General features: G+C 35.0%; 1 protein-coding gene and 1 long non-coding RNA gene across 7 annotated transcripts in view; one reads left to right on the top strand and one right to left on the bottom strand.

Moving 5' to 3' along the window:
• LOC150093609 (uncharacterized) overlaps positions 1-19,205 on the top strand; it is a 312,640-nt gene extending 293,435 nt beyond the window's left edge. The window contains exon 2 of the long non-coding RNA XR_016550306.1: positions 18,806-19,205. This is a non-coding gene — a long non-coding RNA (uncharacterized LOC150093609). The remainder of the gene's footprint in view (positions 1-18,805) is intronic.
• LOC150093608 (thrombospondin type-1 domain-containing protein 7B-like) overlaps positions 1-24,101 on the bottom strand; it is a 950,748-nt gene that overhangs the window by 151,170 nt on the left and 775,477 nt on the right. The window lies entirely within an intron of this gene.

Here is a 24,101-nt window from a genome sequence, read left to right as displayed (position 1 = left end):
TTACTCATTTATGACTATTGAGAACGTTACGTAATAAAATTTTACATTATTTTTCTTATGGGTATAATTTTTTTCATGAATAATTCGTTTAAGATGGAGAATGATGTTTTGTTTTTTCTTTTTTTTTCTTTAACTGCTTTGCATATGTTTTTATAATTCTCTTTTCATGAAATCTCTGAGACAGCAAAAACTGTAATTACACTTAGCAAAAAAACATTGAGTTGCGAGATGCGTTTGGAAACTATTTGTGGTATATTTTATTTTATTTGTTCTTGCGGAGAAGATATCCATACAATGGCCTCAGCCCGAACAATCTTTTGTGAGTATTCGACAACGTTGTCGGCCTGCTGAACGTCTGCTTTCACACACAGAGAAAGAGAGAGAGAGAGAGAGAGAGAAAAAAAAAACTTTTCTTAACAAATCCTCTTAAGTGAATTATGGAGTCTGGAACTATCCGGAGCACTTACTCCTATTTACAGCAAGACACGAGAGTACAATAACCAGTACTTGCTCTCCAAGAAAGGTCGTGCTGTGACAACTTAAGGAATGCAGCCGACGATTATCCAGAATGCTACTTAAGGAATCGTCTCGCTGACTGGGAACTTTTTACTAAAGCAGATCACAAAAGATGTCGTCATGGCGGTAACGGACAAAGAAGTTAATGAATTTTATTTTTTCGGAGACGAGTTGAAATCGGACTTTGACTATTCTTTTGCTACTGTTGCGTCTTTTGTTCTGTTGAAAACAGAATAAAAGATGAGAAACACGCATGAAGAAGTTGATTTTTTAAGCTAAATTTACAATCAAGGAATTAAATGCAGTATTCCACAGTGGCATTATTAGATATCAGGAAAAGTCAATTAAAATGCATGAGGATTTATTTAAACTGTACAGGCTCTGGTTTTGTAATCGGAGCGCGTTATTTCGAACAACATTATTTCAGAATTTCGGTTAAACGTGACATAAGAATGATAACGAAACTGCATAAGTAGTGTAAACAATGCATTTTTTTTATAAACAGACTTTAAAAGAGTGTCACAGAACATTTGTCTTTATAAACTTCGATCATACAGATGCGAAACACAAAAAAATTAACTTAAATTTCTACAAATTAAAAATACACTGTTAAGGCTACCTGTCGTGAGAAAACGACAACAAAAACTCTGCATCTTGGCCTCGCAAGATGGATGACAACGAAGTAGAATGCCGAGTGGCTCTTCGCATGCAAGATTGATATTCCACCAAGACCAGCAGAGTGCAGTGCTCTACATTAATCGACTTACATTACTTTATCTGAGAGACTATTTGGGAAGATATTAATGGCCTTGTTCAACATGGATGAGGCCATTTGAAACCTAATATGAACACGTACGCTAACTTATAAACTTTTAAGAAGTATCGGCGATTCAATGATGCGGACACTTTTTGAACGGAAACCATGTAGGATGAATCAAAATTTTTAAATCGATGGTCTTAAAAGGCAAATAAAATGATATGCTTGACAGCGATTTTCAAAGAGTTAATATAAAGACATGAAGCATAATGTATTAGCAGTGTGATAATATTCAAGTACGAAATAAGTAACGAAGAAAAACAACAACAACACAGAACCGACATATTGAAAATACATTTAAACATTTTTCCAACGTAAAGGCAATCTGCCAGAGTACGACAAGTACAAAATTCGAAAAAAATTGAGAGGATTTCGCAAGCAGTGAAAGTTTATGCAACAATCATGGTTTCTGAGTAGTAGAGTAGTCGGGGAAAGGAACCATTCTTAAGACTGCAAAGCAATTTTTATCCTTACGTATATAACCACAGAGTGTTAGTTCTTTATTCATTGGGTTAGCACACCGTTCTCCTTACTGCATTACCCAATAAAAATTTTATTTTCATATTTTGCTATTAAAATTACGGTCATAACAACTAAGGCCATGAATCAAAGTATATTATACGTCTGTTAATTGCTTGCTTGTATTTTCCAGCTAGTTTGTCTGTTTTATGTACCGAGTCTCAATAAGAATTTTGGGAATAAATTGAAACTTTTTTAATTTCGATTACAAAATTCTCAGATCATTATCATGCGTCCAAAAAGCAAGTGATACCATCCTACTTTTACTGCAACGTCGATAAATCATCACGCACAGTAATGCGATTTCACAGTTTAGATAAGACAATAATAGTATTTTGTTCACAAACAAAAGTTCGTATATCTGAGAAATCTTCACTGATAAACAGATTTCATTCTTAAGCCCACGAAACGTCATCGGAATAATCGCTGTCGTTAGGGTGTGTCAAAGGCTATTTTGACACACCCGAAAATACGCATGTATTGAACATTTTTAAATTTATTACAAAAACAATAGCCAACATTTACACAGTTATTATATACGTTAACGTTATTCACTATAGACGAGATGAAATGAACATAGGTTGGGTTAGAGTTACGGCCAAAGCAACTACACTTCACGAGACTAATGCATTATATCTGTTAATTGCGTGTATTAGATAAACCGGCCTAAGATCGTTTGTCTGTTTCGTGGAATGAAGAAATACTGTTATCTTCGTATTAATCTGGTTAAATCATCTTCAGTTGAAACCCCACCTTATAAGAGATACACATACCGGCCACTGAATTAGAAACTTTTATTTTATACCGTGCTAGACCTTCTTTAGCGACTGCCAAAACCGATCATCTTCAGTTCCCTGCGTATAGGTCGGTGAGATACTGATAGGAACAGCCTTCATTAAATGCTTCGGTCAATTGCTGTACAGAAGCTCTATTTGTCTGTAAAAGCCTTCTCAGACGACTGCGATCTCGTTCCTGACAGACGATCTTGGAGCCACAGTGACGCCTCTTAGAAAAGCAAAGTGGGTTATTTTTCCACTGATTAAACACCCGGAACATCTCTCCTTTTGAGAAACCAGTCAGCTCTACTGTTTTCAAAATCATGGCTCCAGCCAGAAGGGCACCCACAATAAGCCCTTTATTGAACTCCGAAAGATCCTTTGTTTCTCCCATTGTGATCAACACTGTTGACGATTACTGACCAGCAGCATTCTTAAATAGTTGCCTAGAACACGTGGTGAAACACGTGACCAAGTATTTTGCATATACGTTGCAAAATACTTGTACGTGTGCATAAAGGTTTCTAATTCAGTGGCCGGCATGTGTAGATGATGCAACATACCTGCTAAATAAAACCGTTCAAATTTAGGAATATGAGATGGCAGCACAGCTATCTGCTGTCCGAATGTCTTAAATTATCGACAGCGATGAGTTCAGCTATTTTGACGACTACGACTATGGGTAGAGATTAGTTGCTCACCGATTTCCAAAAGTCAGAGCTAAAGGAGTTTGCCTACTCTATTTAGGAAATACAGTGTTAGAGGATTGGTTCATTCTCGTTTTTTTTTCCCCGTTATTATTTTCAGTCACCTACATTTCTAGTAAGGTTTCCATATAATTTATTTCTTTCAATGTACTTTATATATTTTTCTATAAAATCCCAATATTATTAGAATCGTCTTACCAATATGCTTCTCTCATTCTAAATCTGCGCATCTGAGATTCAAAAAAAGCTAAAAAATATATTTAATTTTTATAATTGTAAACTTGTAATTTGAAATAATTTCTGGAAGCTAGATTTTGCCCATATTATACAGTTCCATTGGACAAAAGAGATGGCCTCAGGAATATTCTATAGCTCCAACCAATCTTTTCAACAAATCTTTAGAAAACACCGATGGCATCACGTTTCGATTAAAAAATCATTTGTATGTTCATTCGTCTATCCTATTCATTGCATCTCAAAAATCTAGATGAAAGTTATTAAACTTTATCTTAAAGAAATTTTAGTACTCTACTATCATTTCGGAACAACGTCTTTAGAAGATAAGAAAAACAGTCATTTTTCAAGGATCTCATGTATGAACAGAAACTGCATTTGCTGTTGACATTTCTTAAGCAGCTACTTTCATATGAAAGTTTTCAGGAAAATTATATGTACACAACCGCAAAGTTTACTTGTGCTGAGTAAATCACTGTATAATTATAAGAGCAAATTACTCGGTAAGATGTAAGCTTTTTATACGGATCATGCTCTAGGGTGAAATCTGTTGAAGAGAAATGCTAATAAAATTACCCTTGTCATTTTTCTTTATTGCATTCCCCTTTTACACTTGCTGACTGTAATGAGCATTGCTATTAAGTTACTTTACTGATGCGAAATGAAGCTAATAAGCTTAATACAACTGCATACCCTTTTCCATACTCTCAGCTTATTTTAGTCGCTGTCCAAAATATCTTGAACACTTAGTTAATCAGATGCGGCTTCAACGGTTAATGAGCCGTTAAGCGTCCATAACCGTCAAAGGTATCCTTAGAGTTCTTTACCATGATTCCAGGATAAGGTGGTTAAGTCCTGTGCCTGTAAGTGTACTTTGTATGTCAATTGCGTGCGTTCTGTTCTGCTGGCCGATTTCATTCTGTGTGAAGATGAAAACCCTTGCTACCACCGTTTGAGACCGGCTAACTCGCCGTCCTTTGATAAATCCCTGATAAATGTTTCTCCTGTCCTAGACAGGATTCGAATCCAGGTCTTTCCAACCGAAGGTCATCAAGCGAAACCGACTGAGCTGCAGAGGCTCTCAAGGAGATGCTAATATTTTTAATTGATTTTTTAAAATTTTGTTTCATGGAAACTCCATCAGCGGAAGATTGGAAACTTACAGTACTCAATATTGGAAGTTAGCCTAGAGTTAGGCAATGAAGAAATCTTGCATTACAGACCAAACATGACAGTTTCAGGCCTCCAAGAAGCAAGGTTGTCTCACGCCAACCGATGAAATTCATACACTACATAAAGACGTTTCGAAACGCCCATACCATAGTGGGGTTTGAGCTTACTGTCTATTGGTGGGTCACAGGCGCAAGTTAATTAAAAATTAACTTTTCTAAATTAACGAGACAATTTTACGAAAAGGCCTCGCAGATGGCTGAGTGATTCCCCCATGTCACTTGCCTAGGAAAGACTGGTTAAAATTCCATAGAGAGAAACGTTTTTTAAAATACAATAGTCAGGTTTAGACCGAAGTCCTTATTCTTCTCTCCAGTAAAAAGATCAACGAGCATTCGCATATGATACGGAGATTATGCACCGCTCAGCAAACATTTGATTTATGAAAGCTGGGTAACTTAGCCTAACAGCTGACAGGGAAAATATCGCAGATGAGATCGTTATGAAAAGGAAGTATGAACATAGATCTCTTAACTCTCTCTTTTTTTTTTTTATCCGCTTTAAAGTATTTTAGCTGGAGGCATTGTTTATTTCTTATTACAGATAAGTCATAAAGAAAATCAATAACCGAAAGATTTTAACTATCAGATCTCACTGATAGCAATACAGTAAGTTCAGATGTCAATTCAACTTTAAAATTCTTTTTTTGTATAAAAAGCAGTGAACGCAGGTCTTCGTTATTAGCAAAGAAATTCAATTCGAGTAACAATCTACATAATGACAACACAACAAACACTAACAGAAGACAACTTACTTCCTTTACGGTTTTTAAAAACCTCGGTATGAGCCACAGGGGTCATATGCAGATTTCCAGTTGATAACATAATTCTAGAATTGCTCAAGAGATCGAATTAAGATCAAATAATTTGTCAATAAAAATGTCTCTATTTCTGTGATATGTTGTTTAGCTGCTATGGTATTAAAAAATAAAAATAAAAACAACAACAAAAAAAAACAGTACTTTTTTTGTTGAAAAAAGAAGGGATGAAAAAACCCTTCCTCTCCCATATGAGATTGGCTAACTTTCCTTCAGCTGACAAGCTCATAAAGATTCCTCGCCTTCTATAATAATGCACCAATTTACTTCATAACATATATCGTTGTAGTCATTTACTACTTTTTTGCGCAATCAACTCCTGATCGAAGTCATGGCAGGAGTTGATTAAAGCACTTCAAACCACAAAAATGTTTTTTTAAATTATTTCAATAATGGTAAAGAAAGAATTCAACCTAATGTGGCATTAAAGTTATTAAAGAAAGGATAAATTATCATTACATATAACCAAATCAGTAAGGTTTTACTATTGAACCAATCAAGTGTTTCTAATCGTAATCGATTCTAAACGCATAACAACGTTATCATGTGGTTTGGGGCAGAACCAACTAACGCCAGGCGGCTAGTAGGTGTATATAATAATGCCCTGACTTAACTGTTTGTATTCTTTGGCCAGGTTGTCTGTTTTGCGGGATGAAAAAAACCCTTCCTCTCCCATATGAGATTGGCTAACTTTCCTTCAGCTGACAAGCTCATAAAGATTCCTCGCCTTCTATACGGCATTCGACTTGAGGTCCTTCCAAGAGGGCAAATGCATGTCGTCTTCGAGAGTGCGTTAGGGAAGTAAATTTTATTTGTTACTTCTTTCTTCTACATGTAATTTCTTTTGATACTGAAGCCATAAGGATAACATAACGTCGTGGACTTCGTTTCCGCGAGAGCAATTGGTTGTGCACGGTCCTAATGTTCGAGGTTCACATTACACCAAAAAAAAAAAAGAAAAAAAGTTGCTCTTTAAACAATGGGAAATATTTTAGCTCGCTTCAAAAGTTCCAGGATCTCTTTTCGGAAATTGTGCCTTTTAAGTAATTCGATACGAATACAACTAATACAGAAGATTATGCGAATCGTACTATCGATTACCTGTCGAAAATCCTTTTGAGGTTTCAATAATGTAAAAGCTGGTTTGTCTCCACGAAAGATTTCACCCTTTCTTTCGACCGACCGAATATGTATAAAACTTTATCAATATTTAAAGCATTATTTGCCATGTTCTTACTTCTGCTTTACTGACATATTTTCATTTTCTAATGCGGTAGGCCGATCTCAAAACTGCCAAAGCAGTGCCATTAAATTTTAGAGTATGTATATGCCAATGCACCTCTCTTTGCTGCTGATCTTAAATATATGCTCATTCAATGAATAATTACAGAAAGATGGAATAAAATGATTTTAGGAACTGTAAACTGTACAACAATAGTACATTTTACGAGGTATTCCAATGCAGAAAGTTTACATAAAAATGAGTTTCCTTGGCATAACTAAACAAACTAAATATGCAGATGATATTGTTAAGTGATTATTTCTCATAACCGTATCAGAGAATCTTTTAACAAAGGAAATGCAAAAGAAAACATTAATGCATTTAAGAATTTATAAAACCCAGGAACAGGGCTTTCTGCATTGATGTAATGTGGCATAAAGTATAAGAGACAACACAATCGAAAGACGCGAGCAGATCGATGCTAAGAGTGTAGTGAAAAGTTTGCAAACAACAATGTAATTATTCAGAGGTGTTGAAAAAATAATAGTTTAAAAATGTATTCTTTATTGTACTTTTTCCCCCAGTTTTATTTATTTAATGCAAGAGAGAATAATAATGAAGACAAGAAAGTTCGAAAAGGAACTAAATTCATTCTCAAATCATAAAGGCATGCATTTTTATTTTAATTAATAGCAAAACATGGTTTTGTGAATTAGAAACTAGCAATAGAAGAAAAATATATTTATGGAATAAGAGGGAAAAATCCTTTTTGAACAGCAAGGGTAAAAATCATAAACAAGCTTCGCTTAAAAGACCGAGCCCGTGTCTATTTTTAAAAGAAATGTACCAATACAGCAAAACAGAATAGAATACAATTCACATATAGAAATATGCGATCCATTGATAGTAAATAGAGCTTATTTCGAAAGTGCTAAGTACTTTAGAAATGCAAATAGTGCAAAGTTCTTCCTCTTGCCTTGTCATGTTAGATGACAAGGCGCAGGAAGAACTTGGAGCGACTGTATTTCAAGACTGCGAAAAAATGGAGAATGAAACCTTAATTATTGAGAGAGAGGAAGGATCGGTATTTGATTTTGAATGGAAAGCTGAGAGAGTGTCGATTAGATGATTTTATTGCCAGACTATTTTTTCTTGAGTATTCATAAAGTTGCTATGCTGTTAAGTAGATACCTTTAGTTTTGGTCTTTTGAATGATATACACTGGTGTCCTAAAGCTAAGGACGAACTACATTTTTACCTGTATATGAAATAATTTCATGACTACAGTCAAATGATAATTTTATTGCCTGCATACTAATAAATGGTAAAAATTTTGTACAAATTAAATTGCAATGCATCTTGGGAAAAGTTACAAATTTCCTGATGACGTGGTTAAGAAATTAATGTACATTGCTTACAGAAAATTATACGGAGAGACATTTCAGTATGGAATATATCCATACCGAACTGCGATGCAGCTCTACAACGTCGTGTCATGCTTAGCACCAAGTGATTCAGGACGTCTTGAGGCAAACTGGCCCACTCCTCCTCCTTCAGAATAAGGAGAAGGCCTTGTTTGTTTTCTGGAGGAGAATTTCGAATAGCAGTGCGTCTCTCTATTCCTAAACGCATTCTATGGGTCTGAGAGCTACAGCAACACAGCAATCGAACATGACGTTGACGATCTTTGTTGCAACATCATTCACCAGTCATAGTTCCTTTTCCCAGTACTTGTAGCTCGGTACGTCAATTAAGCATAATACCTCCCCACCCATGACCTCTTTATCAATCCCTTTCAAGAGTATTCTAGGGATGGTAAGCAGTACCACTTTCACGCCAGTTCAAGTGTCGTCTAGAATCGGAGGAAAGACTAAAACGACTTTCACTGTAAAGAGTACATTGGTGTCATCCATAATTCATTTTATTTAAAAATGAATTTCAAATTTTATACAGCACCTGAGAACGTGCTCTACGATGAGCTGTGGATAAAGGAACGCAGACTTGTACAGGCCTTCGGACGTGTAGGCCTACTTGTTGCAGACGTCTTACCATAGATATCCGCGTATCTGTGCTTGAATGGAGCCGATTTGCAAGCTGACTTGCGGAGGGTCGATTACGTTTTGGCGTTATAACCAAAACTCTATCTTCATGTTCCGTGATAGAGTGAGGGTGACCTCTTAGCAAACGTCTGGAACACGTTCCATTGGTTTGAAACGCTACTCAGAGCCTGGATACAACGCTATGTGCGATTCCAAACTTTCTGGAAATATCAGTAATTGTGTGGCCTTCAAGCTTTCCAATAATTCTTCCCCGCGTGAAATCATCTGGTGGTGTCTTTGAGACATTATAAGACATCCAAGTCTGCAACTTGATTCCTTCAAAAACAATTCGATTAGAGTAGCCTTTTATCCTGTTGAGTGTTACCATGTGTCCGCTTTGCGAGCGATTCAAAAATCTGAACGTGTATCCGATTTCTACTCGAAATTGTCAATTATACAAAGTGCCACAAGCTGATTCGTCTGGATTTGCGGGTTTTAAGAAATAGTGTTCGTACTTAGGTTTTGGACACCAGTGTGTGTGTGGGTATGTATGTATGTATATATATGTATGTATATATATATATATATTTTCATCATCCCAAATCAGCTGCAGGCAACATTATCAGTCGATGGACAATAATGATGGTAACGTTTTTTTGGTGTAACTCAGAAATCATAATTGTTTTCATAAGGGACTAAACTAACTGGGGCATGATACAAAAGAGTGTGCGTTAGACTGTAAAAATTTCCATCTGATGGAAGAGATAGTAACATGAGCGTCAGTTTTTAACTAGCTAAACAAGCTACGTTTGAACACTCACATGCTCACTCAACTTTCTTCATATGACTTCTACTTCTTAAAATGTCAGTCGTTTTCATTACTGGAAGAGATCAAGCAGCTGGGATGAATATCATTTAAGAGTTGTTTCTATATCTCGAAACGACATTAGATGAAAATAAATAAACATGTGAGTAGTCGAAAGGAAGTGCAAAATCGTCGTTATAAAGCAGCACGAAGCGCAGTTTGAATAAAGTATGCTTATAACATAGGGACACTCAAAGTTGGAAAAAGTACTAGGATTCTGTGTCCTCAGTGACGATATGTTTGGTTTCAAGGAGCCTACTGCAGCTCCAAAGTAAAACAACAAGCTTTGTAAAGCTCTCACGTACTTAAGTATACTTTATTGTTAGAAATAACTTTAATAAACATATTTTTTGGCTATGTAAAGGATCGAAACATCAACAGAATACAATAATTCACTGCGCACAAATATACCATATAAATCATTTCCCATATTGATTAAAGACAGCAATTAGGTAGTATGCACCACGGAAAACAAAGTACAGTACTTTACTAATTTATATACATCATCAATAAGCACGTTTTTGATTTTTAAATGCAACACTAATGCTTCTCGACTTTCTCAGCATAGTAAATGTTTTATGTTACTGATTAGCAACTGTGGTGACAGAAAACACACACAGACAAAATAGTCTAAAGAGGAAACCTAATTCTGTGGATGTTATTCCACATTAGCAGAGAGAATAATCATCTTACAGTTCTTGATAAAGTAATTTCTTAGTTACTAAGATAAGTCTTCGATATCCAAGATATAACGCAATAAATATTTTCTATAATTTTCTATAGCGCAATGTTTTCTATAACTAGGTTATAGCTTAAGTGAAACAACTGTAAACGATAGCAATATGGACCACTTCCTCTCAAGAAGTGATTCATCGTGCTATCGTTCCTTATAGGAAGCCGTATAGCTAGCTATTAATAGTTTGTTGACACGTGAAGTGCTGAAGGGAAATTAAATGTAATTAATTTCTTGAGACAACACGATCTTCAATAAACACAAAGAGCGAGCTTGATGTATACGAGTCTTAATGGTGTCAGATTTTTTACAAGGATGATATTTAGTAGGTGTTGTTCGAATCGGTCCATGAAATAATTGGCTAGTATTGGAGACAGAGACTACCTATGGCTGTACCTTCAATCTGCTAGTTAAGTTTATTCTGACATTGGAAGTAGCCAGAGTGGATGGAAAAGTCAAGGAAACGAATATCTGCAGGAAAGTATTGCGAAGGCGGAACGTTGAAATCTTTAAAATGAGAACAGTTCTTAATAAATGAAGAGGATTATTCAGTGAATATCGGAAGCAATATAAGAAAGGTGCTTGCAATTTTGTACTAAGGAGAAACAATGCAATCTATGATAGGATGTAAAACGGAATATTTGCTTTGTGGACTTAATCCTCCTCGATTGTATGAACGGGAGTTCATACAATCGAGGAGGATGGACATGATCACTTAAGTTTCTTTTTTGGTTTCTTCATCCTAGCAAGGGACATTATTAAATAGTGTGTTCAATCGTGTAATTTGGCTAGTAGTAGGATGATCGTTAGAAAGAGGACGAAATGCCCTGGGAATACTCCAGAAAGTTTTCTGTAACATTCATTTCGGTCTTGAACTACTAATCTGGCAAATATATATAATGCTTTTCCTTTATTAATTTTGCTAATAATAAAATTAATGTTCTTCCTTATAGAGAGTAATGCCTTAATTTCTATGTAAGATAAATTAGGCGGTAGCAGCTTGGACTTTAAAAGGATTTGCGCAATTTGAAAACGATGGTAGTTAGCCGTATCCGAAGGAACAACACTTTAGCCCACCCGGAAGTCTATCAAACACCGTGCCTGTTTAATCTAACATACTTTGGCCAAATAGGTAGATCGGAAGTGTTCTTCGTAATAAACATATCAACATTTTGGACATCCGTTTTTATTATTGAGTTTTCTGGTTTGCTATTCTACTTGCTTAATTAGAAGTACGGCGCAAATTTTATGCTAAATAAAACTTTTCACATAAATTATTTCGTAGTTACCTATTTTTAAGAGGTAAATTCTTTCAGTTGCACATCAGACAGCGATATTTATCAACGTATATACAGCACAGAATAGAAAGAACTCAGATAACATACCACAGTACAGATAAAGGGGGGGGGGTTCAGCTACTTTCATTTTTTATCAGGGTAAGAACAAAACATCGAATATTGGAAATTTAATTCCTTTTATTATGAATTGGCTGGAATATTAATCCGGGAGAGAAAGCGTCGCTGATAACTATTTTCTTACTTCACAAAGGGTCTTTGGAGAAAGCAGTTAAGGTTGCATCCTATCAGAAGACAAGCTGTATACACTTATCAACTTCACAGTAATTCACATTGATAGATTAAATCTAAAGGTACCTTTCGTAAAATGAAAAGGCATCCAGAACGTTTGTTTTGTCCATCCATCCGTATGTGCCTTTGTATTTAAACTCAAATCTCATGCCAGAAGAATTATATTCAAGTTTTTCTTTTGGTATTCAAGATACCTTACCAAGTCGTTTCAATTTTAGTTTGGAATACTCTCATTAGTACCGGAATTTAATTAAACAATTCGAAACGAAAAAAAAATAATTTAGTTGTACATTACAAATAAAGATCCAGGCACCAGAACTAACAGAATTTAAAATTTAAAAAAATGTTTTTAAACGTAAATATGCATGAAATATTTTGTGACGTAAATCTGAATCATTGATAAAAATAAACCACATCTATTCAGTTATTAGAACTCATTCATACTAAATAAGGTATTTTATTCTCGACTGTGCGTTGTGATCTCAGTCAGTCAGCAACCTCGGGAGAAAGGATATGCATCCAATTGGCTCGCTTCTGTATATCCAGCTATATTAATAATAGAAAAAAATTACGTCTTAAAAGCGGGAATCTTCTGTATCCACCCTATTATTACTTCTACTATTTATTAGCATGTTCATAGAGTTCTTGCATCTCTCGTAGTTACACTGCACCATCCTGTACTAGTCAAGGATTAAATGCATTTCTGTCTAAGAAAAGCTTCTCTAGCTGATAATTAAACAAAAGTTACTGGCCGTCATAGTTATGGAAAGAAACGAAATGTTTCTATTACCATTTGTTTCTGTCTTTTGTCTGTATTGCGGAATAAAAAGTCCTACTACTTCGTATGAGATCGGTTAACGCTCGCCTTCAGCTGAACACCCATATCATGATGCCAGTAATTTTCACAGATTCCTCACATCATAATGAAGTTGTTGTTCGGCGTGTCTGAATGTGAAAAATAATTAGACAGGTACACGAAAATGTTCTATTCCTGCCATTACTGACAATGGCTTGCCTTTCACTCAGCTGTTATCACTCTAAAAACGAGTGCCTCGTGTGTGGGTAATTCAGCTATTACCATTCTTTGTCGGCAGCTGCACTATTGGGAACACAAGAAAAGGTTGTCTGGTCCGAAAATTATCGGTTGATTTTAATTGACAGGTGCGAAACTAGGCTAGGTGAGGTCGTAAACTGCTACACTCCGTCCATGATAGGGTACCACTCACTGTACTGCACTACAATTTGCTGAATTATGATTCCGTCTGGTAAGACTACACAATTCGTGTACTAGCCTCTTACATCAATAAGCAGTCTCTGTTTGCAGGATTGCTGTTAATGAGATGTTTTATACGCGCAGGACTTATTCTTGATACATCCTAAACGCTGTTGCGTAAGAACAATCCAACACGTCAGGAATTTCGGCGATTCTTCTTTCACTCAATCTGGCGCCGGTTATCACGTAGTACTTAGTCGTACTAAGTACCGTTGGTCCAGCATCGTGTTGAATTGTACATACACACACGTCTAGCAAGCGAGCATCCTTTATAAACTGATACTGGACTTCCTCACTCGGGGAAGGGGAATTTTTCATACCGAGAAATATACAAATCAGAAACAAAGTACGATTAGTGGACAGGACATACTCATCTCATAGCCTCAGTTGCCCCATCCGTAATATCAAACAAAAAGCAAAACACCACATCCAATATCTCTATCTGCCTACCCTCTTTAAACTGCCTGGAAAACAAACAAGATGTCTGACGAAGCGGTGGATTCTATGAATGATGATTAGGTGTTGTGCCTAAGTTCTGTTTGTACTTCTAGCCTTAGGCAAGTGAATCTCGCTGCTGTACATTTGTTAGGTGAGTTAAATATTGCTCATGCTATGTTTAATTCTCATAGGCTATTAAGCAACTTAAAAGAACAAATGTTTTAAGGCCTGTGTCACCATTTCATTCTTCTAGAATCTAGATATACCTTTTTTTGGAGCATTCAAATACTAGTCGATTTTCAATTTATTTTCATAACTTCGGCTGTTAAGTTTCTGCAGTTTTTTCAACGGCCTGCCTGTAGCAAATTACTTCTACAGTTTCTTTGACAGCATACAGGCATCTCTATTAAACACAGAAGAGCCCATGAGTTCTCAATATTATAGAAACGAACTATTCACAAAATAGTTTCGATAATATGAGATTTATAATACTGATACAGATAATTAGCATTACATATAGTAAAGATTATCCTTTGAGGTAATAATAAATTATAAGATCTACTGTTGCTTATATAAGCAATACCAGATTTACTGAACTTTCTGTGTAACTAATATATTAGAAAGGAATTAAATGCGTAAGGAATAAAGTAAACGAAAGCAAGATAGGAGTATTGGCTTTAAACGAAAATCCATATTTCATGCAGTTTGGCAACGGTACGAAACCTTCTCATGTAATGATGCGAAAATCATTCACTTGGCCACAATCCAAAAGTTAGCATCGCCTTCACACTGAACAGCGCTGTTATGACAGGTGGAAACTAATGGGACGGAGAAAAAGAAGTACAATTCAAAGAACGCTCAAGGACTTAAAAAAAAAAGTCTCTTCCATTGAGGAAAGGATAACATTAATAATTCTAATTCAAACAAGAAGGAGCTAAAAATGCCGCAAACATTGGGATAAAAGATTTCTAGCAAAATAGATGAACTGATTTAAAATAAAGTTGACACTACTATTTGGAAAAGCATGATCCAAAAATCTCTTTAAGTGCACTTACAATTGCACCGCTTTTTTTTTTTTTTCTTGTTACCTGCAAAATATATTTTTTCGGCTGCAATGCACGTTTACTGTTATTACGGGCAAACTTGAATGGTAGTGAATGCTTCACCTTCGCTTATCAGCAAAGGTGAATTCCATATCCATTTCGGAATATGTGCTGAAGAGATAGTCATGCATATGGCACCAAATAAATCAAAAACACAGTAATCGAATTTCGCTTTGAAAGTAATTCGTGGAATACAGTATTAGTACAATTTGAGAAAAACATATTGCTCCAACGAATGAGACTAATAAGAGATAGCTGGAATTGGTATGAGTCTTGCTCCCAAATTTCTATTCGACAGGTCTAGAATATATATATATATATTATTATATTTTATATAATTATATTTTATATAATTTTTTTTACCTTCAGTGTAAAAAAAAGGTAAAAAAAAAATGAACGAACTGTGAAAAATGATTAAAAATAAATATTTTCCTCCCCTCTATAAATCACTAAACTAAAATGTTAATATGAGACCAACATAGGTGTTACTAGTTACTCCAGTCAATTAAGCGTACTGTACTTTAACTGGAGTAACTAACCCTTTCCAAAGTTTGATGAAGGATACAAAAACGATTTTATGGTGCGGGAAAATAGTTTACATATGCTGACCTTAAAATTCAACTTACACATAACGAACACTAAAGTAAAGAGGTAAATTAATACCTCGGGTAACAAGGCATATTTTGGTAAATTAAGTTTCTTGTTTGGAATACAAAAAACTGTAAGGTATTTTGTCAGAAATGTAAATAATAAGCACTAAGGATACTATTACTTAATGAATGCACAAACTGTCATCACTGCTCTTCAAAATTAATCTAATTAATCTATGTGACTTTTTTATGAGTATTTTCAGAGCATCCAATAGTCGCTATTCAACGTCATATAACCAGTGATTGCTAAAGATCCAAAAGTTAATCTAAATGTCATTATCTATTGACGACGGAAACATTTAGTATGTTCAGAAGCATTATTTCTGGAAATCAATAACAGAACTTATTAATGCATGTAATTAGTTTCAAGTTGTTTTCTGTGAGTCTTATTAAATCAATTCTGCTGTCTTACTTTAATTACTGAGTCAAGCGATTAAATGAAGTTCCGCGCATAATGAATTATGGCATTTTAACTACACTTTTGATCCTTTATAGATTCAGCAGAAACTTATTTTCTAAATTTAATTTCTAGCAGTAAAATTTCTACTCACTATAAAAGTTTTATTCACAAGATATTGTAAAAAACAGTCCGCAACCAAATTTAAAATGGACGTAGGTGACGAGTTGATAGTCTAGATGGTAGCCGAAGTAACTAAGGCGAGTATATTATGTTTATTAATAGTGTGTCTTCTGCGACCAGTTTGTCGTTTTACAAGAGCAAAAAAAAAAAAAAAAACTGCTACTCGTTTGAGGCGAAGTCATTTCAGCTGAAAAGCCATTGTAAGAATTCCACACGTCCTAGAAAGGATTCGGTTCCAAGGTGTTTCCATGCGACTGCGTTACAACGGCGACATAGTGCAGAAAAATACGAAAGTGCGTATTTATTAATTAACGAACTAAATTAGAAAAACGAAAGAAGTATATGCGTTTGTCGTCTCACTACTTACAACCCAGCTAAAGAAAAATTGGAGCATGTTCTGGGACGAAAAGCGGCAGTCACAGTGAACGACATCACAATCTTCGGATAGCACACGTGTTATGAGATGTATTGCTTTTAAAAATAACTCATGTCTGCAGGCAATGAGGAAACCCTATGGAGTCGATTTCATCATCCTGCATAGATCTTGATGCTTGTGTATAAAGAAAAGCCGCAATAGATAAAACAGCGATATTCCTAGGAGGTTCTGGTGATCAGATGTATTGGCAATAGATAAGTGAAGAATAAAATCAGGATTGACGAAACATGCTACACCGAACTCCCACAACGTCAAAGCTTGCTATTTTTTGAAACATTTCACGCATGAGACAGGGCGGATATGAGTGTACATATCACATCATACATTGCAATGCTACGACTTTAAAAGCTTCATCTCTAGGGTTTTAACTCTTATCTAAACAATAAGAAGACACAGAAAACTGGAAATATCCAATCTGATTCATATGAAATTTCCAGCGGGATGTCACAAGAATCAGCATTAGGTCTGTTTATAATTTATACCAATGATATAACAAATTTACCTTTCAGTTCAAACATGATTGTTTATGCCGATATTACCGCGTATCCCGTAGCAAAGACATAGCTACTCACATTTCATGAAAAAAAAAAAAAAAAGACTGGATGAGATTTTTCTGTGGACTAAGAACATTAAAATAAACTTAAATACTACGTGGTGTTTGAGAACAGAAGCTTAACGAAATTAATCTAAATATCATCACGATTTCTCGAATTCGAGTAACAAAATGAAATAGACATCTACTTTGGTGTTCCTTCACACAGAAGTCATACCGAACATACAGTTGTTATATTTATATCATAGCATATCATATGTAGCGGGTAATGTAGAAAATACCACCAAAACGATCGTAAAATTTTTTAAATGCAAAAAAAACACTCCGCTCAGAATTTTACAACTAAAAACAAACGAATGTGTTAACGAAAATGTTTACTGAAAAACACTACAATACCTCCATTCTAAGAAATTTATGTATATATTCCCCATACATGATAGGCAAAAGAGCCTAAGCACATCAGTGTGTGTCTGAGTTGAGCACTGAGAAAGAAGAAATCTATTGATATTTTTCTTGAAGTAGAGTTTGTAGTTATTGGGAAACACTTTATGAGGAAGATTATTCCGAAGGACAGAGGTAGATGAAATAAATGAGGAAAGGGAGAATCGGTACTGAAAAAAAATATCGAGCAGCTGCTGCCTGCTCTTGTTTTAACAGGCCCAACATATGAGAAGTTGCATCTGATAGCCTTCGCTCAGAAAGCATAGCTTTCTTTGATCAAGAAGTAGGCGAGTCTTCTTATTGGAGGTTTTTTTTTTTTTTTTTTTGCATCTCTTGCTTGCTGCAGAGTGTGTGTGTATGTATGTGTGTGTGTATGTATATACACACACACATACAAAAATGTGTGTGTGTATATATATATACACACACGCTTATGAAGCTGAGCTCTTGTTGCACGCCACTGCGGCGAGCTGGGTATTTTTTCAACTACTTGGGTACATTTTCTTGAACCAAGACTTAGAAAGTGGATGAGATTTTGGGTAGAATAGGGAATGAATCCTTCACGCAAGTGAGAATAATTTCTGTGACTCGCTCGAAGAACCATCGTTTGGGTCAGAAGAGCGGAAACAATACTCAAACCATGGAAAGGAAAGGTGGAAATGTCGAAGGTCGTCCCACTTAGTACCTTTTCAGTTTCAAAGGACACCAGGTTGGGTTGGGTTGGGATTGGTTGGAGGGAGGGAGGCATTCTGTATGCGAGAGTATATTTGCACAAGATTAAAGTGATGAAAGTTATCGAGAGACAAGGTTACATGTACGGTATATATTGAAAAATAACTTGTTAAAAAAAAGATCAAAGGTATTGGAGAGTAAAGATGGTTATCAAGAATTCCGATAGGGCGGAATGTACGATTGCGTTAGATCAATGCTTATAGCAAAAACTTCCGCATTGCGTATATCTTAGTCTGTGGTGTGCTGGCAAAGGGAAGCTAGTTGTGGACATTAAGGTCGCCTAAGATGACCTCACTATTTGCATAATTGGACTGCAGCAGGTAGAGCTTCGTAGATAGGAAGGTGAAGAGGTCATAGTGGTTTTCGGATTTGGATCTCTTAATGGAAATACCTTTATTTCACAAAACATGCCAAGCGTTTAAAATCACCGAGACTACAAACAACTTTACTTATTCAAAAAAAATACAAACATTACTAAATTAATGTCTAGTTCAGATTTAAGAGATTAATTACTAATGCTGTAATTCTATTTGAATAGGTACAAATGCTACTATAGACTCCAATCAGATTTTGATCTTTTTGTTCGTATGATACTACAAACCTGCAATATGTAAATAAAGTGAAACAGACTGCAGGTCTCCTTCCAGGATTGTGAATAAGTTCTGATTAATTTGTTTACAGGTTAAAATATTTGTATCTATCAACGAGCTTTATTTTCCATGCTAAATGATATTTATACTCCCACTGCTCCCATTACTAATCCTGTGCATTTTTGTGTAATACATTCCTTATACGATGTTTGACAATGCAGAATTGATAAAGCACAAAAGATTATATTCATGAATATAATAACAGTTTATTTTTCTAAATGTAATTATACTAATAATAAACAATGGAAATAAAGATATTATTACTGTGCCATTTCCTTTAAGGCCAAATTATTTGTTTGTCTTATTTTTTTTATTTATCATAGTTTCTTCAATGTACATTTTGCATCATCTGTTTAGCTTAAAAGAAATATTTGAGATTAATATAAAAATACGAATTGCTTTCGGTCTGGTCCGATGAAATGTAATTTTCCCATTCTAATGCTGCAAACTCATTTTTTTTTTCTAATGCATTGCCTGAGTTCCTAAGTCTCTTAGATTTTAAAATGTGTATTCTCCAATTCATTATCGTTCTATAGTTTAGAGTATATGTTCCAATAACAGTTTTATCTTTCTTACTTCCATCGTTAATTCCTATATATCATATTTCGCCTTGAAAATTCTTCTTTAAAGAATATCCTGCAAAAAGCCTGTATCGATTTTTCTTTTCTTCCATGTCTTATGTTCTTTCGATTTATGTTTTCCCTCAAGGTATGTTTCGTGTTGCTTTTCATCGAAGTTTTTTTTTTTTCACTCCTCTTCACGTACGTATTTAGACTATAAATGCACATTTCTAAGGAGAAGGTTACGTTACTTTCATAATAAATGAACTCCGAAATGCGTCAATCTATTTTTCAAAGAGTTTCATTGTGTTTTGTTTTTTCGAAAAATGCCATGCCACTAGCTAATGCCAATACTTTGTGTTGTCGAGGTTCATTTATTTACGCGCTCCACTTTGATTTCCCTTTGCTATTAGGAGTGGTGATACTTTTAAATAACGAGTCAAAGATTGATTGAATCAATTACTGTCTATTCATAAACAATCACATTCTGATGTAAAAACACGGTGCAGGAGAATATAGTCAAAATTAAAAATCCAACTCACCCATGAAAGTTTAGGCCAAACTCAATCCCAAAAACTACCTGTAATCATTAATTTCCAAAATATTGAAGGCGGTTTGGATACAAGTTAGTATTTTTTAATCAAGCAAAGCCAGACCAAGGTTTATATATAATGAACCGAAACTTCCAATAATGCAATCCGATAATAATACATGCTTTTTTATGTATATCACGGATTACTATGTTGCTATTATATTTAAAGGACACGATTTACTTCGTTAAAATATAACAGATTTCTTCAATTGATAACTTTCGACTTATTTTGAAGTGTAAATTTAGGGAAGGATGTTTGCCCTACCCCAACTCTTCAAGAAGTGGAATTTCAGTTCGTTAAAGGTAAAAAAAAGCTGCACGTTATGTCTGTTTGAATGACTTTAATTCTCTCACTGATGCAAACTTTTCCCCTTGGCTCTTGAAAAAGTTTTCATTTTATCTTCTAAAAATAAGGTAAGAATCAAGAACTGCTGAGCAGCTTTACTACTTTTTGCTTATTTCATATCTATATATGCTATTTGTATTTGCATTTATTTTACTAGTTTTGCCTATATTTTGAAATGTTACAGCCGTATATTACTCACTACTCAATCTGTTCATGGTTGCATCTGAAGTGTTTGGGTAATTATTATTTCACACCAGACGAATGTTATTTCTCACACTTTATGCAAATCTTAAATAAAACAAAAAAGTTATCACTGCTTTAACTCTAGTTCACAATGAAATGGAATTCAAAAAGAAAGACTGATTTTTAAAAGAATTCTGGAAAAAGTTACGTTTACAGAAAATTCAACGACAAAATAATGAAATCGCATGAAAAATGTTGTCACTTCATAAAAGCATAAAGCAGGATGATTTGCTTTGAGTACGGTTACAAATTTTTGTAAGTAAATTCATGCAAGAAAAACATCTAACTAAACATCTTGGATGATCTCGAGTTGTACAACTCAATTTGTCATGTACATTTCACTCTGCTAAAAAAAGTTATGGCATTTTTATTTGATCCAGAAATGTTTTATTCTAATAAGACACATTACATTCAGTCATTAGGCACTTTTCAATTAAGCAATGTATTAATCTGGGAATTCAGAAAAATCACCAGACCATGTTCCCAGTGGCGTGCGTGAACACAATACATTACAAGTTTTAGGTGCAAGATGGTGATTACGGTACCAAAATCGATCCATGCGTTAACCTTGGAACAGATACTCTTAAAACAAAATGGTGCACGTTCGCCTTGAGAGAGTATATCACTTCTGTGTACAATGCAGTTTCTTAATATGACATTCAGGAAGGTGGGATATCGGTCTAGAGAAAAATAACCCCATTAACAAGTACATTTAAAGTACCATAAATTTTCGCATTACTGCAGACTACCTTCGACCATGTTTGTACTTGAAGATAGTTGGCACAAAGGATGTTACAAATATGCTAACAATTTTAAAACTAAATTGTACAATAATGCGAAATTATACAGAATTCTTAATCAACAATGGTTATTAGCAACAGAATCCAGACAAACTGGAATTACAGGTATCCGAAAACAATGTAAGAAAAAAATAATTTGAAAATAAAATAAAGCTTCAGAAAATGGATGAGAAATATCCTTCGTATTAACATAGAGATTTTGTAATTTCAAATTTCATAAGCAAATACTAGTAAAGAATTTGAAGAAAATCTCTCTCATAAAACCTTCCATCAGTATGTTCGCATCCAGGGATTCCATAGTAATCTTTTTTTTAACTGCATTTCAGGAAATGGATGGGAAGGCTCTGTATTTTCAAATTCAAACTTCCGCATTTGTTAAAACCAAGTTATCTATCCAGCAGAATAATTTTTTTTAGCTCGACCTAGCATTATCTGGGCACTTGAAAGACAGGAAATGATATAACCTAGAGAATAAGAAAAGCCACGTGTCTGATGTGAGAGTTACAATCCACGTGGCGGTCCTCTGTAATTTGTGCCGAAGAGCTAACAGGAAGATAAGCCGATGCGCCAAAAATTTGTTTAAAATGAAATCCTCAGTTCTGCTAAATTCAGACTTCAGCCACTTTCAAGAACAGTCTCTGCGAGCTGAAGTCTGATTTGTGCAATAATTTAGCTTTATCCCTGATGAAGTGATGATTCACTTTCCAGTTGACCATACCACATATATTTTAATGTTCTTTCTTTCTAACCACATTCTCTGTCCAAAATACTAATTACTGCATTGAGAGGGTATGCTGGAAACAATGTAAAAGGGGGGGGGGGGCAGAATGATAATCTTTTATGTCTCAAGCGAGAAAAAGCTGGTCAGTGCTTTGTAAATTGTTATAATCATGTGATATTTCCATAATTTATCTTATATGCTTTTCATAAAATGTAATTGTGTACGTTTGTAAACACACACACACACACACACACACACAAAACAGAAATCAGCTTTGAGAAATGGGTTCTTGTTCCTTTTAAGGCGTCCGGTATTTTTTTTTTTTATTGGTTGATCCTAGGGTCAGAAATTCTTTGTACTCCATGGATTCATAGTAATCTTTTGACTGCTCTATAACAAGAAGCTGTAGCTATTTATCCACAAAGAAAAAGGTCACTTTTTTGTAATCTAAGGCGTAAAACTAAATTCAGGGCAAATACTGTTAAGAAAATTTTCAAACTCTGAAAGAGACTAGGTGCCATGGGATCAAATGGCACAGCTGACTCTATATCTCAAAACAATTGGGTATGGAGAAGAGGATGGATTCGAGTTTAGGGCCAACATTTCAAAAGATTCCACGATAAGTTTGTAAGGATGAAATGGGGAATGCTTTTACATTTTCAGTTTCGGCGGGTTATTCCGGTGAAATATCAGAGAATTTAGGCATATTTTATATTTTCTTAAGTAAATAAATATATATAATAAAGATTGCATTTTATAGTCGGATTTGACAGCTAATTTTATATTTAAATAAAAAATCTTTACATACATGTACAGATTTCCACATACACATGTATATGTACATAATTGGACTAGCACATCATGCCTTGAATAAAGATCTTCCTTAGTTCTATCTAATGAAAAAATACAAATCATACTTCAAAACTCAGACTATTCTAGGAAAGCAGCCTTATAGAATCCTGAAAATCTGCAACAACAGAACGGATGAGATTTGATTTTAAAGAAATTTTGACACAGTGTTGTATCTTCCTGTGAGCCCAAAAGCACTAATTGTAGAAGACTACCAAGAGGAGAGTAACTTGTGCATCCAACATCAAACACATCATGCAGACCATTTCAGTTTTTGTCATTATTCAATGCCTCTTTCAAGTGTTCAGATAATGCCAACTTGGGTTAGAGCAATGTTGGCGTGTAAATATTTAGTTATTCAATTATTTATTTCATTCCCTGCTCCATGTAATTATTTCCAGAAAACTTCGAAATATTTGAGGAGGAAAGAGTATTTCACTTACGTAGCAAAAGAGGGGAAAGTTTTCAATCACACCGCTTACGTCATTCTCGTAACACTCCGCCATCTTTTGCACTTCTGAAGCGCCTAGGAAGTAGAGGACCTCACATCATTGAGCCCCACTATGTGAGCTAACATCTAATTATAGCAGCACTGAAAATATGCAGAGGTGGAGTCGGGCACCAAGACTGGGCGATTCCCCCCGCCCCAAAAAAAAGAAGCCGGTAGCGTTCGAACTCATTCCTGAAATTCAAAGCATTGTAAAGTAGCCGAGTATTGATTTTCTCTTAAATGACAGCATCTTCTTCGCAACCTTGTTTTGAATTTTAATAAAAGCTTTGAATGCGATATGAGAAACGTTTTTATATATAACAGCGTAAGGAAAAGGGGCTTCAGAGAGGGCGCAAAAGAGAAGACGTCGACTTTTGAATAAACCCAATGTGACCCAGAATAAGAATCGCTATTGGCAGAGCAGCAATCTTAATTTCACCAGGATTACTTCATGCTTTTAAGGGCTCGTGGGATAATCTGCAAAGTAAAATATGAATCCCAGAGGGAGAATACCATCGAGAATGAAATCTCATATAGCATATGTGGAATGAGCGGATGCTCTTTATTGTGTTTTATTTATATA

Source organism: Typopeltis vanoorti, chromosome 23, assembly GCF_054136105.1.
Source record: "Typopeltis vanoorti isolate ZY-2024b chromosome 23, IOZ_Tvanoo_1.0, whole genome shotgun sequence".
NCBI lineage: Eukaryota > Metazoa > Arthropoda > Arachnida > Uropygi > Thelyphonidae > Typopeltis > Typopeltis vanoorti.
The sequence above is the reverse complement of the archived record's forward strand: the minus strand, read 5'-3'. Positions and strand labels throughout refer to the sequence as shown.